Raw genomic sequence first — 13496 nt, forward strand, 5'->3', positions numbered from 1 at the left:
AGTTCATAAGCAATGAAAGTATGAGTTGCAATCTTACCGTTGCTGCTTCTATAGCACTTGCTTTTATGTAAACTGTTTTCTTTTAGAGTAATTTTTTGGTTTCAAGTCAACTATCATGCCACTATCAGCTGTCATGCAGAAGCAACATTTTGAAGTAATCTTATATAGCATGATATAACACACTGAATAACGCATGCAGATGAGTGGCACAGGAATTTGAACTCTATCACCCCCTTGAGCATTGGAGGTTGTTTACGAACACAGCATATTCAATATGTACAATGGGGGCCACATGCAGTTTCGAATCGTCATCTGATTTCATGAATTCTACAGGATTTCCAGGAGATGCATGTGTTGCGCCAAATCCCTCAAGGAAGAAGAAAGCCTTCATGTTTACAACCCTGAACATAAAAACTTACCAGGATCAAATAAATGCTGGATTTTCTAAAGTATGTGAAGATAACGCCTCCTAAACAAGACACCTTATTAAACAAGCTGTGATTGGTTTCTTTACATGTCAATCAGATGGCCTCTTGGGCGGTTCTTGGCCAGTGAAAGCTGTGATAGAGTCCAGACCTTCTGACCTCAGTCTGAAGATCTGGCTACTCAATACATGCAGTCTCTAAGCGAAGAGTTTGAGTTTACGTAACTAGAGTTTCTGTCCCATTTTCTGTCGTTTGCTAATTTTTGAATTAAAAATCCAGTCATTTCAAAAAGAATCCATGCAAAGTGCAATTTCTCATGAGGACAAAAGATTTCCACATCCAGATTTCACATCAGGTCAATGTTGCCGCATTTACAAACAGAAAGCTTCTGTTTGATTTCTCTGTGAGTGGTGCTTCATGCATTGCTACAGTTGACAATAGACAATCAACCTTTTTACCTCAGAAATTTGCTAACTACACTTTAACACAATGTAAGCAATTCAAAACTTTTGACTCTGTGTGCCTCGTTTGCTATTTTTTGTGTGCAATATGCATCAAACGGTCAGTAAATTGACTGTGGGTGGGACTACTTTTCATACATTCGTCTCTATTTATTTGATAGCCTGTTTAATTGTTTATTATGCATGGGTCCTGCTTTCTTGCTACCAAGCAGCCTCATTAAATCGTCCTTCTGTGACATTATCTGCATCACATCATAGAGAGATCAAAGCAGGACACAACACTCATATTAAAAGCGGTTGATTTGAAGCCCTGATGCTAAAATGTAATCTAGTACACTAGCTAGTCATGTAAATGGCCTTTAACATCAGGTTATAAAGGAAGAAGACACTGCACGAGATCCTCGTGGGAACTTTGCCCTAATTCCTGCTGTGCAGTGCAGGAAGCAAAGAAATGAAGCATAGGGGAAAATGCTCTTTGCCACGGTGAATGACTTCTAGTGGATTAGTGCGACTTCAGCACTGAATAACAAGTCAGCAAGTTTACAGAGCTGGTGGCAACAAGAAACACATTTGATATTAAAAATTAACCTTAATTTGAATTGCATAGAAGCACTGTGGTGATTTTATGTAGCATTTTATTTCCATGAATTTTTCTCCACAGATAAAACCCTACGAGCATTATTTTCTGATTAATGATGTTGCCTTCATCTAAAATGCAGAGACTGGAAACATCTCCGCTAGAACAATGACTCCAGATTTCAAAACTCAGAGAGGAGCAGTTACATTTTCCTGAACATACGTTAAGTTATTGCTTTTTTTTTTTTTAAATCAAAGCAGTTTCAGAAATGAACTTGAGGATACAACTCTTTTCCACACTTGATTAGCATAGAGTTTGATGATAGCATGTTGCTAAGCTAATAATGTAAATTGGCGACAGCTAATATTAAGTTTGTAAATCAATCTTTTCCTATAAATTGAAACTTTTAAGCATGATAATATTGACTGAGTAGTTTCCTAAATGTTACTAAAGCACAGCTACAGATATATCTGTCTATCTTTAAGCCTAAATCAAACATCAAACCTGATTTGAACAATAGCATTACCTATCCTTTGGAAAAGCCTTTGAGCCTTGAGCACGTCTATCATGCCTTGAAATTGGTTTGGAACGGAGCCTATATATCATTGTTGATTCTGTACCAAAATCAATGTCAGGTTTACTCAAAGATTAAGAAACTCTGAGAAAGACATATATACCTCAAGTTGTACTTTTTATTACAAGTTACAAGCTGATGTGGAGTTATCTGAATCATGATAGAAGAAGTTCATGATGAAAAAGTTTTTCACCTAGAGAATTTTCCACCTAGTCAACATTTTAGGCACCATGGGCGTAGTGTTCTCCATCACAAAGGCTGATCCAAACAACAAAGAGCCCAATTATATTGCCACGTTTTACACAAAATCAAAGGCATAACTGCATGTATTCTTTGTGGAAAAGGCAATACCAGAATGCATTGCAACAAGTTCATTGAACAGTCCAAGATGATGGACAGATTGAAAGGTATGAATAAAACAAATTTGATGTAATTAAAAGTTAATTATTTCATGCAATATTTATGTTTTTTTGGTGCTATTTGCATAGCCAGCTATTCGCATAGCAATAGGCTAACATTAGATTCTATTGTACATGTGAGTTGATTGTGTGGTTGGTTTTTAAAGCACAATTTATGCATGCATGAAAATGACTACAAACATTAGAGTTGCAAACATTCAATCACGTGGTTGCATAAGGGACCCCATTTATGTGTGCATGACAATGACGGTTAAAGGTATAGTTCACCCAAAAAAAAACGAAAATTCTGTCATTAATTACTCACTCTCATGTCCTTCCAAACCCGTAAGAACTTCATTCATCTTCGGAACAAATTAAGTTATTTTTGATGAAATCCAAGAGGTTTCTGACCCTGCATAGACAGCAAAAGAACTACCACGTTCAAGGCCCAGAAAGGTAAGGACATTGTTAAAATAGTCCATGTGACAATTATTTATGCATGAGAATGGTCATTAAGTTTACTTAATGTTAGAGTATTGAACTTAGCTTAGCAACATGCTAACATGAGATTTGACGAAAATTGTGAAACTTTTAGCTTCACAGCAAGCTAAAATTTGATTCTTCTTAAATCAGTTGTGAATGCTAGCCAATCATGTGCAGATCCATTGAAAGTCATCCCTCGATCCAACCTTTTGTCGGCCGAGGGAAGTCCGAGGCGGCTAAAACCTAGAGAATAACTGTTAACATTGTTTCCTAAAAAGAGCTTTTTAAATCAATTGTTTATTAGGTTACATTTTAAGCTTCCTATGTAGACAGTAGACATTGATGTGGTTTACTAGGGTTTGGAACAGACATGTTTTCAGTTTTGCCTTTTAGAGAAGCTTTTATTTATCTGAGTTATGGGGTGACATGGACCATAATCAGAGATAGTCTTGGGAGAATTTGATGATCATACACACCCACACACACACACACACGCACAAACACCCACAGACTTCCACAACTCTATAACATACTCTAATATGCCACAGGGAATCACTTTGACTGGTCTTCTTTAGTTCGGTGCTAGTTATGTGTGTGTGTGTGCGGGCTGACTGAATGACCCCATTTTTACCCAGCTCAGATGTAGCCATACAGACGCTCTCTCTCTTTCTCTCTTCCATTTCTTCTCCATCTCTCTCTGTCAGGGATGAAAAGGAACCACATTATCTTTCCTCAGCACACAGCTGACCCAGTTAAAACTCTGAAAGTATGACAATTTAAGAAAACTGGCAAACTCCATTCCTCTCCTCACTTTAGCAAGCATATGGGAACTCCACAGGAACATAGCAACTATTTAAAGTTGGTTTGTGACTGAAATGACACACATCAGATGATTTTTTCAAGCACTGGTTGACTGTGTTAGCCCTGGGTGTACTGTCTGCATTGAGCAACTCCTTAAAGAATAGTTTACCTACAAATGCATTTGGTCAAAAAAATACAAAATACGAAACAGTTTATCTTCATTTATTCACCTTCATATCATTCCAAATCCATATTATTTTACATTTTCTATGGAATACAACAGAAGATGTTTAGAAGAATGGTCATGCTGCTCTTTTCCATATATTGAAAGTGAATAGGGACGGATGTTGTAAAATAGGACAATAAAGCTCCATAAAAGTATTATTAAAAACTGTAAAAGGAAAATTAAAAATTGAGTTAAAAACACATACTATATTCTTATAGAAAAGTAGCTTTTGTATTCATTAAAAAAAAAAAAAAACGAATGATTCTAAAAATGTCCTGTTGGTTTAACCGTCAAATAAAAGTAATTTTCGATATGTTTCTCAATGATTTTTTGGTGAATTATTAATTCAATATATATAATTTGTAAATACTTTTTTGGGGAGTTGCACCACATGACATTTTATAGCCAGAAATAACCTCACCTTAAAGGGTTACTCCACCCCGAAATGAAAATTTTGTCATTAATCACTTACCCCCATATCGTTCAACAGTAACGTTATGAAGCTACGAGAATACTTTTTGTACGCAAAGAAAAAAAAAAGACTTTATTCAACAATTTGTCAGCGTAGTGCCATTTTGGAGCGTATCCACTGCACACAAACTGCGTACGCTGTACTCTTTCACGAATTGTTGAATAAAGTCTTGTTTTTTTTTCTTTGCATACAAAAAGTATTGTCATCACTTCATAATGTTTAACCACTGATGGCAAATGGACTATTCTGACGATGTTTTTATACTTTTCTGTGCCTTGACAGTATTAACTGTTTGGCAGTCAATGGGATAGTCACAAGCCTAACGGTTTTCATCCAAAATATCTTAAATTGTGTTCCGAAGACAAACAAAGCTTTTACAGGTTTGGAACGATATGGGGGTAAGTGATTAATGACAAAATTTTCATTTCGGGGTGGAGTAACCCTTTAAAGTGAGGTTATTTCTGGCTATAAATGTGGTGCAACTCCCCAAAAACATATTTACAAATGATATATGTTGAATTAATAATTCACCAAAAAAATCATTGAGAAACATACCTTTAAAAATAAGATATGAACCTTTAAAAATAAATGAATTTAATATCTTTAAAAATAAGTGATTAATGACAAAATTTTCATTTTGGGGTGGAGTAACCCCCTCAAATTATATTTATTTATAAGAGATTTTCTATAATGTATTTCTTATGTGTGTGTGTTTACTTTTTAAACTTTTTTTTTAATGAGGCTCTACACATTGGTTGGACCACGAAGAAGTTTGGTTAAGAATTTCTGGCAGGAATTATTTTTTTTGATCTTTTAATGAGGCTTTTGTCTTCATTATGATACTATGCCACTTTTATTATCCTGACATTTTTTACTTTATGCAAAATACTCAGGTTATTGTATCCTTAATATTTTTTCCTTTACAATGTCAGTGAACCCAATAAACTCCCATTTTCCATGCATGCAAACCATTTTATTTGATGAACACTGCTGCTCATGTCCTAGATTTCCAGATCAGTCCTTCTTTCCGAGTAAGAACTTCGTGAGACAGGTGAACTCAAAGGAAACAGTTGCTCAGCAGAATGGAGTTTTAAAAAGTGATTTTCAAGCATTTAATCCACTTTTCAAACCGATTTCAGCTGCCACGCTTAGCAGTCGTGTTAAAACGTTCACAGTTTCCAGCGTCTGAGCCAATGTCTGGGTTAGCACTGCAGTAATTAGCCTAAGGACACAGAGGAAATAGATTTAAAGGGATAGTTCACTCAAAAATAATGATAATGTCATCATCATCTCACCCTCATGTCACAGTGCGTGATATTTTTTTCTTTTTCCATGGAACACAAGGGAGAAGGCAGCATATTCAGGCTGCTCTTTTTGAAAGACATTTTGACAAAAGAAATTGGATGGGAATTCTGGCAGTTAATCTCTAACAGGGACAAAAAAGTACCAGAAAAGTTGTCCATGACTCATGCACGCTATCATTTGTAAGAGTTGTATAGCAGTGCTGCAGAAGATAATTTAAGCTTGACAAGCTATACTCATTTAAAGCAGTTAAACTGTAGTCATTCAGCTAAAATAGTTAGCTAGAAGCTAACAAAAAGCAGATAATAGCTATTTAACGGGGCAATGGATTTTAAACATATAATTGTGAAATTTTATAATTTTTATCAGAGCAGTCTTTGTGATTTAAAAACAGAGTTTTTGAATGATTCTTGAAAGAATCAGAATAAAAATATAACTGATGCTAACAAACAGCGATGAACAGTAGCTTACAACTAAATATTTTGGTATAGAAAGCAACAAAATGGCAGCATTTTTAATTTCAAACTAAAAAGAATCAGCTTCTTCCTATTACACAAGTTAGAAAACATACTTAATTGTGTTTTGTAAAGATGTGTTAATAATATGATGTAGTACTGATGTAGCATTTAGCGCTACACTGCTTGGCACATATTTACATTAGTAGACTGGTTTGAAGTTAGCCAAAGTACTGTCATGCTACTAAACAAGTATACAGAGCATTGCTAGCTTTGGTTGGTTACTTCCCAACACTACTACTGTATCTATGTATGCATGAGTGTGTGCGAGACTTCATAATCCGCCTTGTTGAGGTTTTCGCCTCATGCTAGCAGTTTAAGCTGATATGGCAGAGAGAAAAGTTATTCTCTATGAAGTTAATTCCCCAACAAAAAATCTTCTTTGTGAATAATTTATCAAAAACCAGAGTCTCAGCTAACAGTTCTGAAAAGTTTTAACTACTGTATGTAAGGCAGATTTCGCCAAGCAAAAGTGTTTGGAAAACAGACAGTAACATAGAAACTTCTACGTAGAAGTTGTACAATATGTAATTTGGTGTGTTTATTTTCTTTCAGGTAATCATATGATATGACACCTACAGAAATAAAAGAGTACACTTAAGTTGTACTATAGTAATGGAGGTAAAAATATTCATTACTCTAGTACTTTAACTTCAAAAACCTGTCTTTACCTGTCTTGCCAAGGTCATCAACACTCTCACGAATTGTATGAACAAACATCAAGTACCTTTGATAAAATATGATTCTGAAAGTGGATAATGACAAATCAAATCTAATGATAGAATCCATTTTAAAAGCATCTATCTGGTTGTCAACTCCTCAACAGGATGTCATTTCCTGATCGATTTGATTTTAGTTCCTCACTATGTTTTATTTTTTGAAGGAAAGTAGGTTATGAACTCTTCCCGTACATGTGCAGTCACTTTGTTGGATTAGCGCAATGTCCTGTGGGTGTTTCCACGGTCTCTGGAGAACATAATGATGTTAATACTTAATTTAAAGAGCTTTCTTTTCTCTGCCTCTCTCCTCGGTGCTCCCCTTTCCTTCTTCTTCTGTGTGGGAGGGATGCAGAGCGAACAGCTGTGTAGAGACTCACAATGTGGCATTTCCTTGAGAGATGATTTTCCCAAAAAGTCTTAAAGGGTATTACGAGGAGATTAACGCCTTCTTGGACAACATCAACAAAAATTTGTTGGTTAGGGCAGCAGCCAACATCATTGCGTTTCTTGGCAATTAGCAACACCATTTTGTGGGTAGTTAATTTCACACTCAATGGTATGACTTTGAGGAAGGGACTTCCTGTTTGTCCAAACAATGGAGGACAGCGATTATCACCAACCCACTGTTTTTTTTGTCTGTTATAAAAACCTTAACTACAAATTTGGACACACTACTCATTTCACGTGCATTTTTTGTATACTATTTGAGGAATACTATGAATTTGGACAAACTACTCATTTTATGTGCAGTTTTTTGTATAATATTTGACAAATTAATACAAATTTGGACAAAATTCTCATTTATACTATTTGATGAATATTGCGAATTCGGACAAACTACAGTACTCATTTCACCTGCAGTTTTTAGTATAATATTTGATGAATACTAGGAATTTGGACACACTTCTCATTTTGCATATAGGTTTTCACCTACTGTTTTATGAATAGCAATTTAGACACACTACTCTTTCACGTACAGTATTTTGCCTACTGTTTTGTGAATACTATGAGTTCAGATATACTACTCATTTCACATACTGTTTTACACCTACTATTTTGTAAGTACATCTAAGTCAAACATACTAACCGTTTCACATACAGTTTTTAACCTACTGATTTATACTATGAATTTAGTCGGTACTCATTTCACATACTTTTTTCATCTGCTGCTTTAGGAATATTACAAATTCGAACATACTAATCATTTCACATCCTTTTTTGCCTAATGTTTTACAAATACTACCCATTCGGATATACTACTTATACATTTTTTTGCCTACTGTTTTACAAATACTATGAATTTGGACATACTACTCATGTCATGTACAGTTTTTTACCTGCTATTTTATGAATACTAGTAATTCAGACAAACTACTCATTTAACAGTTACGTGTGATATTTTTGCTACTTTTATTATTGCTATCTTTTGGTGCTTGAAACACTGATTAAGTGTTTACATGAACCATGAATCATACATTTCTGCAAGTTCTGTTTCTTTCAATATATCTTCTGATGTTTATTTCATGCTATAACTAGTAGTAAAGAGGAAGAGATGATTGGTTCATGTGCTGCTTGAAGTGAGATTCTACAGCAGTCTATTTTTTGTATTTCATGATCAAATTGACAGAATTTGAAATCTGAGTCTTTATACCCCAGTAAAAGTCACAAAGCCCATAATGGATAACGGATAATGAAATAATGGATGGCAGGCGTGCTACAACACATCAACAGAAAATAGTAACTGAAAGATTGATCTTGAGATTAATCTGAGCTCTAGTGTCCACTAAGGGTTGTTTCTCGAGCACTTTCCGTGAGCATGATTCGAGATGGAGTGAAACACAGACAAATGCTTTTCATCCATTCTTTCGCTATCTGAGAGACTGTTTCTGAGGGCTGTCAAAGAGGTGTCTATGGAATATTGGGATAGAGGATCTATGGAATATTGAGAGTTATTTTTGCCACTTTATAGGCCTTGAACGGTTAAATACACACACTTGTATCTGTCAGAAGGCCGGTATCTGCCAGTATTCTTGTAAAGACAGTAATTTTGGTCTTAAGTGAAAGCAAACAGCTGATAAAGAAAACACATGTAAAACAGTATGTTAGATCAGGGCAGCTCCTAAAGTGACAGCAGTCTAATATCCCGCTGTCTGTCATTTACCTTAAACAACAAAAGAGAAAAAATCTTGCTCTTGACTAAATCACTTTTGTAATTTTAATAGGAATAAATATATATTTAATTCACACACAGTGAAGAATATGCAGTGTTTTTATACATTTGATTATACAATGCTTATAGTATTTCTTATTTATTTGTTCTTCTGTGTTTTACTGTAGTTTTTAGACACAGTCTATTCCATAAAAGCACTAAAGCCATATAATAATAGGTAGGAAAGAGTCAGAGTTGACAAATTAAAAACTTCTAAAAAGTGTAATTTATTAATATAATAAAACTATAATCCACACTGATGAATCCTAAAACTATAGGCCTATATAGTTATGACATCCATCTTGTATGTACCTGTGTGTTTGAGGGAGAAAGGGAAGAGACATGATAACTTGTTGCTCAGATGATCACAGTTTCCGATAGTATACCATTAAATAAACTGTAAACTTACTTAGTCAAATTTGTAAACTCCTTGGAAGAACCTTTAAAAGAATAAGAAGGCATCCTGTGTGTGTGTGTGTGTGTGTGTGTGTGCAGTGGTGTATAAAGTACCCGAAAGCCATACTCAAGTAAAAGTACAGGTATCTTACCAAAAAATGACTTTGGTAGAAGTTGAAGTCTTCGTTTAGAATATTACTTGAGTAAAGTCTTAAAGTATATGATATTTATTGTACTTACGAAAAGTATTTTTAAAAATCTTAAACGTACTTGTCAGGATTCTGCCATTTGGTCCTTGTCGTTCTTTAATTCTTGAGGCAGGATCATGACAGACCCATGTTTTGTGTGCAAGCACATGGCCTTTTGTTTGGGCCATGTGCTTGTGTTGTGTCGTTCTCTTGCCCCGCCCCCTTGTTATCCTCGTTTTGTCATTATTGCTTCACCTGTGTCACCTGTTGCTTTATCATTAGTCTCTTTATTTAATCCCTTTGTGTTTGCTGTCTTGGGCCGGTTCATTGTGATTCTCAGTGTGTGTATCCTGTGATATGTTACTTGTGTGTAGACCTTCCCGTGAGTACCTTGTGATACCTTGATAAATCCGTGTTAATTGCATACTGTCTGCGATTGGGTTTATCCCTCTTCAAACCATAACAGAATGAACCGGCCCAAGCAAAACCCAGTAGACAGTATGTCTTATTCCGTTAAGCAACATTCGGACGACCAGGAACTATGGTGGCAGTCGGCTATTGCCGACAGTAAGAGTGGAAAACTTCCATTTCCTCCCCAGGGGGAGTCGACCTTGAGACGGTACGCCCAGATCGTGGAGAAGAAGAGTTTTTTTTTCTTGCCGGAGAGCCTGGTCAACCGTTACTTCGTCGCGGGTCTCAATACCCCTCCTCCTCTGGCTGAATGGGAGAGACTGGTCCACCGTCCTTTTCGAGAATTGGTGGATCGTTTGTGTCGAAAGGAGCCACAGACTCCCTCCATGTCGTCATCGCCGGCCATGCTGCCCGTGATCCCGGAGGGTCGCGTCCTCGGGGTGGCTACGCTGGGGAACCAGACTCATTACACCTTGACTCCCGAGGCGCCATCTGCAGCTACAAGTCTTCGTGGAAAACGAGGAAGACGGCTGTCGTGGGAGTCGGCGTCAGAGTCCTCCTCCGCAGAGTCTGCCGTTCCTGCGGTGGTTCCCGCAAAACTTTCCCTACTGGTCGCAAGTCCGGCTATGGCTTCTGCCCCACGGCCAAGGAGAAAGAGAAGGAGGAAGGGAGCTTTCAGTTCTCCATCTCAGACTCCTTCTGAGTCTGCGATGGCTTCTCTAGATACCGCTGTAACTGAAAGCACTATTCCTGAGCCTGCCATTGTAATCGCGGCTCTAGAATCTGCTGCAGTGAGAGCAGATTCTGAGTCTGCTACAGAGAGCGCGGTACCAGAGTCTGCAGTCGTGAGCACTGCAGAGAAAGCTGAGGTCGATTTAGCTGCGGAAACAATTCTGCAGTCAGTGTCAGCTCATCAAGAGATGCCAGTCGTCGTTGCTGCAAAGACCTTATCTGATTACCTATCGAGTCTTGTCAAGATCCTTGAAATTCCTGTCACGTCTTCTAGTCCTGTACCCACTGCATCAGAGAGCGCTGTTCCGAAATCAGCTACAGAGAGCGCAGTTTCGAAACCAATTGCTGAGAGCACCATACTCGAATCTGCCACAGAAGGTGCCATTCCTGAGTCAGCTACAGAAAGCGACGTTCCAGAGACAGCTACAGACAACGCTGTTTCCGAGATGCAGATGTGGAGCGTTGGTTCCGAGCCGTCATCGGGGAGTCCAGTGCCTGTTTCAGCTCCACAGCCGCCTATTACCCCTCCTATCATGTGTCCTGTTTTGTTACCTGTTGTTCCCCCCGTCAAGAGTCATGTTCAGTCATCCACGGTACCCCCTGTCACTGTCCAACCCCGGATTGTTTCGCCCAAGCCCAATTTTCACACTACTCCACCCAAATCTGCCCGGACCCGTCACCCACTGCCCACACCCTCATCCTGAAGACCCAAGACCCCTGACTCACCGGCTCACCATGGACTTCCTCCTAAGAACTTTGTCGTGCCTCCGCCTCCCCGTCCTTGTTTTTTGTTTCTAATGTGTCACCCCAACCCGTTTATTGTTTATTCTTGTTTGCCGTTGCTGTTATTTGTCATGTTTTGTTGGTTTGTGTCTGTCACAGTTTGTTATGTCCCGTGTTTGATGTCCCTTGAGGAGCGTCTGGAGGCCGCTCCTTAAGGGAGGGGTTCTGTCGCGATTCTGCCATTTAGTCCTTGTCGTTCTTTAATTCTTGAGGCAGGATCATGACAGACCCATGTTTTGTGTGCAAGCACATGGCCTTTTGTTTGGGCCATGTGCTTGTGTTGTGTCGTTCTCTTGCCCTGCCCCCTTGTTATCCTCGTTTTGTCATTATTGCTTCACCTGTGTCACCTGTTGCTTTATCATTAGTCTCTTTATTTAATCCCTTTGTGTTTGCTGTCTTGGGCCGGTTCATTGTGATTCTCAGTGTGTGTATCCTGTGATATGTTACTTGTGTGTAGACCTTCCCGTGAGTACCTTGTGTAGAACTCTGCCTTGTCAAGTCCTGATCTTGTTGCTGTTGTTAGTTATTCGTCAAGTCTTAGCCTAGTGAAGTTAGTCTTTGTTTTTGCCCTCCAGTCTTGTTTTGCCCCATCGTGGGTTTTGTTTTCCCTGTTGTGTCTGAATAAATCCGTGTTACTTGCATACTGTCTGCGATTGGGTTTATCCCTCTTCAAACCATAACAGTACTTAAGTATTGAAAGTAAAAGTACAAGTAAATGGAAAAGAAGCATATATATAAATATTCATACAGCTTTAGTAGCAAGATTGTGTTCAGTTTGAACTCTTTCCTCCATTTTGTATTTTTGGGTAAGAATAAGAAGTACTTCATCTGGTACTTAGTGTCTTTTATTCCAATATAAGGAAACATTTCTGGAATCTGCATCTGAAATAGCATTTAGATGTATTTATTTACAGTTTAATGTATCTCACAGGGGACATGGATGCATTTAAACTGCAGTTACAGATGCATAAATAGGCCTAATGTTGTGTTTTTAACATAAAACATTGACTACTGATATTTGAAATAATTTAAAACATGAAAAAAATAGTTGAAATGTGAAATTAAAACTGCTAGTAGGTCACAGCAAAGACTTTGGTGACAGCAAGTGACCATTAATGAGTGAGTCATTGACATTCAACCGATTCATTCAAACGACTGATTCATTCAGGAACAGAGCATTTGACTCTGTTAATGAGTGAATCACTGAATCATTTATTCAACCGATTCGTTCAAAAAGTACACTGTCCATTGCTCAGAGACGCAAAACAGTGCTGTGATCTTTGTTTGGAACTATTCTCGTTGGCAAAATTTTGCAAAAACAAGCAATAAGTCTAAAATGTAAGTCACTTATTGCTTTACTGAACTTGTATGAAATGATTATTAAATGTGCTCATGCTGATATCTGCAGAAAAGCTGTACTCTTTGTGTGAGATAGATATAGAAGTTAACTATATTATATAAATATAAAAAAGCATACAGAACCATTTTTGCCGTCAACAATTTAGAATGCCTGGAATTATGAGTTTTAATACATTAATAAATCAAGTGCGTGCACTCTGTGTGTGATTTGATGAAATAGCCTACTTGATAATGTCAGATCACACATCATTACAACAACACTTACCCTATTATTGCAGAAGATATACTGTATATCACACACCCCAGACTCGGCTTTGAGTGGAAAATGAATCATCCGCGATTGTGCGCGCACTTGTTTGCAGATGAGCAAAGCTGTTCTAACTTGCAAACACCAGACCACTGATTCATCAAACCTGCTTTCCTGCAGTCTGTGTTCTTCTGACTATTTTGTTGAAAGTAACGAAT

The sequence above is a fragment of the Barbus barbus genome, assembly GCF_936440315.1.
Source record: "Barbus barbus genome assembly, chromosome: 9".
NCBI lineage: Eukaryota > Metazoa > Chordata > Actinopteri > Cypriniformes > Cyprinidae > Barbus > Barbus barbus.